Source organism: Oncorhynchus tshawytscha, linkage group LG34 (assembly GCF_018296145.1).
Source record: "Oncorhynchus tshawytscha isolate Ot180627B linkage group LG34, Otsh_v2.0, whole genome shotgun sequence".
Taxonomy (NCBI): Eukaryota; Metazoa; Chordata; class Actinopteri; order Salmoniformes; family Salmonidae; genus Oncorhynchus; species Oncorhynchus tshawytscha.
Window position 1 is genome coordinate 9,680,023 of NC_056462.1, and position 11,006 is coordinate 9,691,028.

Consider the following 11,006-nt stretch of genomic DNA (forward strand, 5'->3'; position numbering starts at 1 on the left):
CCAAGGAAAGCACTGACAGGTTTCAATGATGAGTATATTGAGTAAAAGCTTGTGCTATTTCAGGATGTTCACTTCCAGCAAAAAGCATATCATCCAAAACCAGCAGATTGATTTTATGAGGAGGTAAGAGCTCATCAGACAGGGATGCGGGTATTCCTTCAACAAACTTGATTTTTATTTTCTTCAACAACTCATCATACAAAGGTTGATAACGTGAATAACACCACACAATATTGTCAGGTTTCTGATATAACATATGTTCCGAATTCTCAAATGCTTTTTACAAAACAAGTTTTACCGCTGTTGGATGGGTCTGCGATTAAGGCTGAAAAAAATGGTAGTTGCAACCTGGGATCAAAACCTTCTACAGCATCCATTATATCTTCAGGGTTAAGACACACAGGGCTTGTAACATAAAGTCAGTAACCAAAGGGCAAGGTGGTCCCGTCAGGTAAAAGCAATCTCTTGTCATAGACTACCCGGAATCTTTTAGTAAGTGGGGCATTACGTAGATGGAACCCCTTTTTAATTGCAATGGCATTTTGGACATTTCTTGTTAATGTCACAACTGCTTACAGATTTACATGCCTTGGGGTGCCATGTTTCAATGTTGTGTTTTTCGTAGCAGTAGGAGGAACAACATGTACGATGACAATCCTCACATGGTGTTAGGTGTAAGGGCTGCATTGGCCATTTTTCATCCTGACACACTGAACAGTTATAATGACAAGAGTGCCCCCCCCCCTTGTCGGGTGTAGCCTGAATGACATGATGGGCACACATATGGTGCTCCTAAGAAAGCTCTGATGTCAGTAATACCATAAAAATGGTTGTTCTGCACATTAAAGTACAGGGTTCTGGAATTTCAAGAGAGCTGAATTAGCTCTACTATGCTACAAAACCACAATCTTGATGTTAAAGCAAATTTGACTATGTCAGAGGAAGCCACAGGCTCATGTATACATAGACCTACAGCCTTTTGGAGGTCACTAGCCTTTTGTAAAGCTTCTAGATCAGTACATCCAGGGTTGAGTAAATGTGATAGGCCTATTACAAAGCATAACTGATTACCAGGAGTGTTAACGTTTATGAGATAGGCCTGCTTATTTTTTATGATTTCTGATTGCATGAGACTATCAAGTTTCCTTCTTTGACCACCTCCGCCTAGGGGTTGGCGGACTATTTGTACAACAAGTTCTAAGGTCCTATCAGCTATGATGGATACATTAGATTGAACAAGATGTTCCAGCAGGGCTATAGATTGTTCAAAATCTGCTTCTCCATTAGGTAAAACAAGAGATACTGTGTTTTGCATACTATCACCACACATCATGAGGTTCGGGCAAAATCTGTAGCCGTTCTAAAAGTTATCCTAGAGTATCCAAATTCATCACATAAAAAATTGCATAATCATGGCTCTGATTTATACATGTGAAATAAAAAAAACTGACGAATCTCTGTATTGTTAATTTTATGCAGTACAAAAAACAGACACTTCTATCAATACTGCCCCCACATCTGATTTATTACACAATTTTCCCATTCATCAAAATCATTGTGTGGTTGCTCATTGTCTTCATAGCCTGCAGTGGTTGTAAGGGCCATGTGTTGATGTGTGGGGGGTGTTGTTGAAAGAGGGGTTAGCTAGTTAATTTGGTTAATTAAGGAGCTGAGTTCTGGGGGGACCTGTGATAATGTGTTATCATTTGCATGATTTAAAAGAGGAGGTGAGGGTTGTTGCGTGGTGTTGAAGGAGGGGTGCTCTCATTAATTTGGTTACTTAAGGAGGTACGTTCTGGGGGTATTCTAGAAGTATCCATGTTACGTACGACTTTTATTGTTTGTTTGGGAGTTTTTTAATAAGATTGATGCTTATCAAGCTTGGCATGTTTTTTTTCGAGAAGGCTAGGTCTTGGCTGTACTGCCGTCTTAGTAAAGCAACCATACGTTTGTGTAGCTGGAACTCTCTGGCTTTTAGAGCCCTGTAAATGGCTGTGAGAAACCTATCTTGAAGATCTTTATCATCATCAGTGTCCTTCCTCATTGATGCCATCTTCAATCAGTATAGGTTCTACCTCAGAATGGACTGTATCAAGCTGATTAGCTGCATCATACAACATCACATCATCTTCATCATAGCTCAACCCTTCATCATCGCCATCATTGACCTTAGCATCATTGACATTAACAGCATTGAATGTATCAACCTGTTTAGATGTTTTACTCAGTATGTCATCATCGTCCTCTTCCTCTTGTTGTATTGGGTCATCTATGTTTGTATAGGCCTTGGAGGAGTCTGAAAGAAAAATACATACAAAATAGTGTATTAAAAATCAAATACATATAGCAATAAAAGAGAAGGCTTTTTTTGAAACAGTACATTTTAAAATATATTAACACATCAATATATCCTAACTCCCTGTTTCTGTTTCTCACTGTTAGGCCTTGTTTTTTTTAAAGTTAAATTACCTTTGGTTGTTTGATGCCTGTTTTTCTGAGGAGTCCTTGATGTTGTGTTTCCTACCCCGATGTCCTCTTGATGTATAGACTCGGCAAGATCCCTATAGGCATTGTCGGAGTCTGAAAAAAAAAATATATATATATATATATATATATTTGAAATTGTTTTAACATATTCTTTAAAAATATATATAACTATAATAAAAACAGGTCATACCGTATCCATAAATAGCATGCTCTTCAATCCAATCGTATAGTGGGGCAAAAAAGTATTTAGTCAGCCACAGCAGAGTAGCCTAGTGGTTAGAGAGTTGGACTAGTTACCGAAAGGTTGCAAGTTCAGATCCCCGAGCTGACAAGGTACAAATCTGTCATTCTGCCCCTGATCAGGCAGTTAACCCACTGTTCCTAGGCCGTCATTGAAAATAAGAATTTGTTCTTAACTGACTTGCCTAGTTAAATAAAGGTAAATAAAAAATAATATACAATATATCTTTATAAACCTGCATCGTTAGATATCAAAAGCATTCATTATTATTGTAATTTCAACTCCAGCAGTCCTATGGTCCTCTGTGTCCTAACTGAGAAAATGTATGGACTCTCTTTTTATAGGTTGTATGGAAAGGTAGCCTCTTTGTTGAAGAGAATGGCGTGATTGACCTTGACAACCACACCAGGACACATTCTGAGAACACATAAAAACAGTTTTCTGACATTACTTTTTGCTGACCCAACATTTGGATATGCCGAGAAGTCTTTTGGAGGTTCAGAGGTCATGAGATCCTCGGAAGCCACAGGACCCCACTGTTTTCAGATAGTTGTTTCAAAGACCTTCCACACACACACACAACCCCCCCCCCCCTCTCCAGGAACCCTTGGCTCGTGTGTAGAGAGAAACAGATCGGCGAGAGAGGAAGAGAGACATAAAGCTTTCCTTCATTAAAGGTAAGATACAATTTTATTTTTAAATATAATATTTTCTTCCAAAATGTTAATCCCGAAATGCCTACTGTACCGACCTTTAAACATTACTATTATTAAAAAGTGTACCATGCAATATTAAATTATAGCTCTGTTTTTTTTACTAAAAATATAAAACATATATATTATTATCACACACTACTACATTTTAATACCCCTTAAATGTTTACATGTATAATTGTTTTGTTGTAAGAAAGACAGAGACATATGGCCCGAGGAAGAGCTGTCATTCATTGAAGTTAAATTACATTTTAAAACCCTTTTATTTTCCATCAATGCCTGCTGTACAGACCTTTAAACATGTTACAATTATTAAAAAGTGCACAATGCAATATTAAAAATATACAGGGAATGTTTTTTTTTTTTTTACGAAACATTTATATAAATCATACATATTATTTCCCAATACTACACTTTAATATCTATTAAATGTTTACAGTTAGAATTTTTCTTTAATTCCTTTCTTAGAAAATAATGTTCTCAGCAAGTTTCTCTGCTTGTAACCTAACGCCCTGCCACACCCACACTCTACGCAGACGACACCATTCTGTATAATTCCGGCCCTTCTTTGGACACTGTGTTAACAACCCTCCAGGCAAGCTTCAATGCCATACAACTCTCCTTCCGTGGCCTCCAATTGCTCTTAATAAATACAAGTAAAACTAAATGCATGCTCTTCAACCGATCGCTACCTGCACCTACCCGCCTGTCCAACATCACTACTCTGGACGGCTCTGACTTAGAATACGTGGACAACTACAAATACTTAGGTGTCTGGTTAGACTGTAAACTCTCCTTCCAGACCCATATCAAACATCTCCAATCCAAAGTTAAATCTAGAATTGGCTTCCTATTTCGCAACAAAGCATCCTTCACTCATGCTGCCAAACATACCCTTGTAAAACTGACCATCCTACCAATCCTCGACTTTGGCGATGTCATTTACAAAATAGCCTCCAATACCCTACTCAACAAATTGGATGCAGTCTATCACAGTGCAATCCGTTTTGTCACCAAAGCCCCATATACTACCCACCATTGCGACCTGTACGCTCTCGTTGGCTGGCCCTAGCTTCATACTCGTCGCCAAACCCACTGGCTCCATGTCATCTACAAGACCCTGCTAGGTAAAGTCCCCCCTTATCTCAGCTCGCTGGTCACCATAGCATCTCCCACCTGTAGCACACGCTCCAGCAGGTATATCTCTCTAGTCACCTCCAAAACCAATTCTTTCTTTGGCCGCCTCTCCTTCCAGTTCTCTGCTGCCAATGACTGGAACGAACTACAAAAATCTCTGAAACTGGAAACACTTATCTCCCTCACTAGCTTTAAGCACCAACTGTCAGAGCAGCTCACAGATTACTGCACCTGTACATAGCCCACCTATAATTTAGCCCAAACAACTACCTCTTTCCCAACTGTATTTAATTTATTTATTTATTTTTCTCCTTTGCACCCCATTATTTTTATTTCTACTTTGCACATTCTTCCATTGCAAAACTACCATTCCAATGTTTTACTTGCCATATTGTATTTACTTTGCCACCATGGCCTTTTTTGCCTTTACCTCCCTTCTCACCTCATTTGCTCACATTGTATATAGACTTGTTTATACTGTATTATTGACTGTATGTTTGTTTTACTCCATGTGTAACTCTGTGTCGTTGTATCTGTCGAACTGCTTTGCTTTATCTTGGCCAGGTCGCAATTGTAAATGAGAACTTGTTCTCAACTTGCCTACCTGGTTAAATAAAGGTAAAATAAAAAAATAAAAAAATGTTCACACCCCAAGGGGGTGACAGGTCATGAGCTCCTCAGACGCCACAGGACCCCCACTGTTTTCAGACAGTGGTTTCAAAGACCTTCCACACACACAAACATGCACACGCGCTCACACACACGCACACAACCTTTGAGGGACAGAGACAGAGAGAGCCTGATATTTCATTCATTTAGTACCGAAATGCATACATATTACACGTTATTATTGAACAATACTACCGTCCAGATTTTGTATGTTTTCTTTTCCATGATAGATGAACCTTCTTGCCTTTAGCCCCAAGTTATGTCTTGAAGACAGAAGGGCTCAACAATGTAAATGTTCACGATGTTGGAAAATATTTTCCACTTGTTTCATCATTTCAAGGACTTTATAATAATCTCCCCACCTAAAGCTAAAGACAAACACAAAATAGTTGACCTCTGTGCAGGCTTTTGAAAATACATAACGAACTAACTGATTTGATTGCATTTGAACTATTGAATTTGGCACAACCAACAATTGTCACTTTGGAGTCTGGACTATATGCCACTGAAGAGATTCTTATGGCTTTCAAATCATCTTGCCCGCAGACTTCCTCTTCCAATGCGTACAGAGGAAGGGAATTTCCATTCAGGGCCTGTTTGAACTGACATAGAGCAAGTCTCATCTTAAGCCATTCTCTCATCTGCAACTTTAGGAGAAAACTCCCTGTTTTTGGTTGAAAAAGGGTGCTGAGGCAGCTGTTTGTGAAAATCTTCACTGTTGAATCGTCCGGTTGGAAAATGTACTCCACATGTCCGTCACACCATTAAAACAATCAGGTGCATCACAAAGAATGGCTTCGATGGATTTATCATTGTGTTCATGACACGAAGGACACAATACCCATTGGTCTAGGAGCCATGTTTTATTTATTCTTTAGAGAACGGTGAGCTTTCTTACCAGCAAAGTCACTGATCAGCTTGTTTTTCAACATTCTCACTTTGTCTGTCTCTTTCTGTGCACCTTCTCTCATTTGCTCCATCCTCATCATCTGCATTGGTACTGCCGGCACAGTCTTTCACCTCTTCCTTCACTTCCGCACTCCTCCCTGACAAAACTGTATCACTTGAAGAGGATCCTGGCTCTGTAGAGTGTACATAACACACATGATAATATATCCTATAATATACTACCATTTGTAATAACATCAACCGACATTTCAGTTACTTCCATTTTGTTGACTTAAATGAACTGCATGCACCATGGAAAAAATTTAACTGCACTGAATCCTGCAGAATATGGACCCAAATGACCTGCAGTTGCGTATCACCACCACAGTCTGCTTCAAAGCCATGGAGACATACCTCGACCATTTTTATATATTTATTTCACCTTTATTTAACCAGGGAGGTCAGTTGAGAACAAGTTCTCACTAACAAATGCGACCTGGCCAAGATAAAGCAAAGCAGTGCGACAAAACCAACAACACAGAGTTACACATAATCAAACGTACAGTTAATAACACAAAAGAAAAATAGAATAAAATAGAAAAAGCTATGTACGGTGTGTGCAAATGATCAGAAGCCCTGAAGGTATTATTTTAACATTGGCTGTCACTTGTACAGACTAAGTCATTCAATGCTTCAAACTATCCAGCATCCAATACAGCCTATAGGCTCTTTTTTGTTTCATATAATGATCATTGTGGAAAAATAATTAGTGTTTGAATTCTTATCATTGAAAAGGATTAATCTTTTTTTTTTTTTTTCCATACAGAGGCTATCTGGATGTTTACTTTTTAACAAAAACAAGAAAAGAAAAAAACGTAGTTTTATTAGTGCATTGTAAAACAAATATTATAGTAATGATGATAGGTCCTTTTTTTCAATATTAAATTATTAACCTAATGTTCTAATAATTTTTTAGGGATCCTGTCAGTCACAGGCCCTTAGAATTGTCCTAACTTTCCCCCATACCGCGCCGTATGGGTCGATCTGCGCGCTCTCGTGCGGTCTTCAGTTCCAGTAGCTGTAGTTTCCTCTGTAATCCCGTTCTTTCTGGCTTTGAGTTAGTTCCAAACAAAACACAGCATAGTCGTCTACGAGTTTACAGATCTCTGCCACGGCTGCATTTGCTAGCACCCCTCCATATGGTTCACATCCCTTTGACAGGATTTCTTACAATGCTTCGGTTGTCAACTCACTTGAGTCCCAAAAAAGCATTCTGCTGCACTCTGATTTCTTCATTAGTGCTGTGCAGTTTATGACCATTGCAAAAAATGCTACAAAGTTCACCCGTTTCACATGTAATATAGTGCATTCAGAAGGTTTTCAGACCCCTTGACTCTTTCCACATTTTGTTACCTCTTACAGCCTAATTCTAAAATTGATTAAATCGCCCCCTTAAACCAATCTACACACAATACCCCATAATGACAAAGCAAAAACAGGTTTAGACATTTTTGCAAATAAATGTGATAAACATATACATCATATGAATTTCTATTATAAGGTAATGTTAAGATAATGACTAAAAATATTCCACCCTGAAACCATATAATTGTGTGAAATTTATTAGAATCATAAAACTATAATCTGATGATGTGTGTAGTTTTAGTCAGAATTAGAACAAGGGGTTTTTGTTCCTTTTAGTATGTAAGCAGGGTGCAAGTGAGAAACAAATGGTAAGAGGAGCTATCAACAGACAAGTTGTACTACTGTGTTCCTTACAGGACATTCTGTCTCCACCCGTGGAGGGGAGAAACTGTTAGGCTTGCAGAAAATTATGAAACATGTTGCAGATTAAACAATGTATCTGTGGGCACTCTGTTTCATTTAAACCAGAACCTTACAAACTCTGGGTTGCAGACTGAATAGATTAATTGAAGTTTATGAACATTGATAACGAAATTCTCATAACAAAATGTGAAACTGAAATACCACATTTACACAAGTAAACCCAACAGAAAAATAAATGTCCCTTTTTCAGAACCCTGTCTTTCAAAGATAATTTGTTAAAATCCAAATAACTTCACATATCTTCAATGTAAATGGTTTAAACACTGTTTACCATGCTTGTTCAATGAACCATAAACAATTAATGAACATGCACCTGTGGAATGGTCGTTAAGACACTAACAGTTTACAGACGGTTGGCAATTAAGGTCACAGTTATGAAAACTTAGGACACTAAAGAGGCCTTTCTACTGACTCAGAAAAACACCAGAAGAAAGATGCCCAGGGTCCCTGCTCGTCTGCATGAACATGCCTTGGGCATGCTGCAAGGAGGCATGGGGATGGCAGATGTGGCCAGGGCAATAAATTGAAATGTCCGTACTGTGAGACGCCTAAGACAGCGCTACAGGGAGACAGGACGGACAGCTGATCATTCTCGCAGTGGCACACTACGTGTAACACCACCTGCACAGGATCGGTACATCCGAACATCACACCTGCGGGACAGGTACAGGATGGCAACAACAACTGCCAGAGTTACACCAGGAACGCACATTAGTGCTCAGACTGTACGCAATAGGCTGAGAGAGGCTGGACTGAGGACTTGTAGGCCTGTTGTAAACCAGGTCCTCACCAGACATTACCGGCAACAATGTCACCTATGGGCACAAACCCACCGTCGCTGGACCAGACAGGACTGGCAAAAAGTGCTCTTCACTGATGAGTTGTGGTTTTGTCTCACCAGGGGTGATGGTCGGATTCACATTTATCGTTGAAGGAATGAGCGTTACACCGAGGCTTGTACTCTGGAGCGGGATCGATTTGGAGGTGGAGGGTCCGTCATGATATGGGACGCTGCTTACCTATTGCAGATTCAGTCTTCCCAGCCTGGTGCAGGTCTACAATTTTGTTTCTGGTGTCCTTTGACAGCTCTTTGGTCTTGGCCATAGTGGAGTTTGGAATATGACTGTTTGAGGTTGTGGACAGATGTCTTTTATACTGATAACGAGTTCAAACAGGTGCCATTAATACAGGTAACGAGTGGAGGAAAGAGGAGCCTCTTAAAGAAGTTGTTACAGGTCTGTGAGAGCCAGAAATCTTGCTTGTTTGTAGGTGACCAAATACATATTTTCCACCATAATTTGCAAATAAATTCATTAAAAATCCTACAATGTGATTTTCTGGATTCTTTTCTCTCATTTTGTCTGTCATAGTTGAAGTGTACCTATGATGAAAATTACAGGCCTCATCTTTTTAAGTGGGAGAACTTGCACAATTGGTGGCTGACTAAATACTTTTTTGCCCCACTGTATATATGGTTAAAAAATACCATTTTAAAAACAGTAATTTTATAATATACAATATATCTTTATAAACCTGCATCGTTAGATATCAAAAGCATTCATTATTATTGTAATTTCAACTCGCCTTCAAAATGCTCCATGGGTGATAAAGGATTCACAGAGTCTCTTGAGATTGGTCTGTCAGCAGTCCTATGGTCCTCTGTGTCCTAACTGAGAAAATGTATGGACTCTCTTTTTATAGGTTGTATGGATAGGTAGCCTCTTTTAAAAATCCTACAATGTGATTTTCTGGATTCTTTTCTCTCATTTTGTCTGTCATAGTTGAAGTGTACCTATGATGAAAATTACAGGCCTCTCATCTTTTTAAGAGGGAGAACTTGCTCAATTGGTGGCTGACAATACTTTTTTGCCCCACTGTATGTAAAGAAGGTAATTCTGTAATTTTTTTATTTATATGTTTTCTAAAATAAAAGTAAAACAGTTTTTGCTTTGTCATGATGGGGTATTGCTGATGTGTAGATTGCTGAGGAAAAAAAAAAAAAAAATCATTTTTAGAATAAGGCAGTAATGTAAAATGTGGAAAAAGTCAAGGCACTGTTTATCAGGATCCCTTGATTGCCAAGAAACATTCACTGGTGCAGGCTCAATTACCATTTCTACCACTTACTCCTTCCACTCTTCTCACTTCTTCCAGATAGAAGGGGCCGCAATGGAGAGGCTCAAGATCCTCGGCGTGCACATCACTGAGGAGCTGAAATGGTCCCGCCACACTGACAGCATGGTGAAGAAGTAGTGCCTCCTCAACCTCAGGAGGCTAAAGAAATTTGACTTGGCCCCTTAGAGCCTTTTGAACTTCTACAGATGCACCATCGAGAGCATTCTGTCAGGCTGTATCGCCGCTTAGGATTTTGCCTGTGCTTAGCTCCATTCCATTAATTGTTTTATCCTGAAACCCCCCCAATTCATAACAATTAAAAGCATACCCATAACATGATGCAGCCAGCACTATGCTTGAAAATATGGAGAGTGGTACTTAGTAATGGGTTGTATTGGATTTGCCCCAAACAAGACATTGTATAGAGGACAAAAAGTGAATTGCTTTGTCACATTTTTGCAGTATTGTTGCAAACAGGAAGCATGTTTAGGAATATTTCACTAGGGCCAAGCTTCCTGCAATCCAGGATCTCTATACCGGGCGGTGTCAGAGGAAGGCCCTAAAAATTGTCAGCGCCATGTCTAGGTCCAAAAGGCTCCCTAACAGCTTCTACTCGCAAGCTGAACACTTAATCAAATGGCTACCTGGACTATTTGCATTGACCCCCTTCTTTACACTGCTGCTACTCACTGTGTATTATCTATGCATAGTCTCTTTACCCCTACCTACATGTGCATATTACCTCAATTACCTTGACTAACCCATACTCCTGGACTAACCGGTACCTCCTGTATATAGCCTTATTATCTTGTTACTTTTTAAAACTCTTGTTTATTTACCCCGTCTATATAGCCTCGTTATTGTTATATTTAGAAAGAACAGTGTGTTAGAAAGAATAGAGTGTAAAA

The 11,006-nt window shown here is 39.2% G+C and overlaps 1 protein-coding gene across 1 annotated transcript in view; it reads right to left on the reverse strand.

The window, feature by feature from the left end:
• The window catches only part of LOC121841796, a 314,557-nt gene that overhangs the window by 85,480 nt on the left and 218,071 nt on the right, over window positions 1-11,006 (reverse strand). The window lies entirely within an intron of this gene.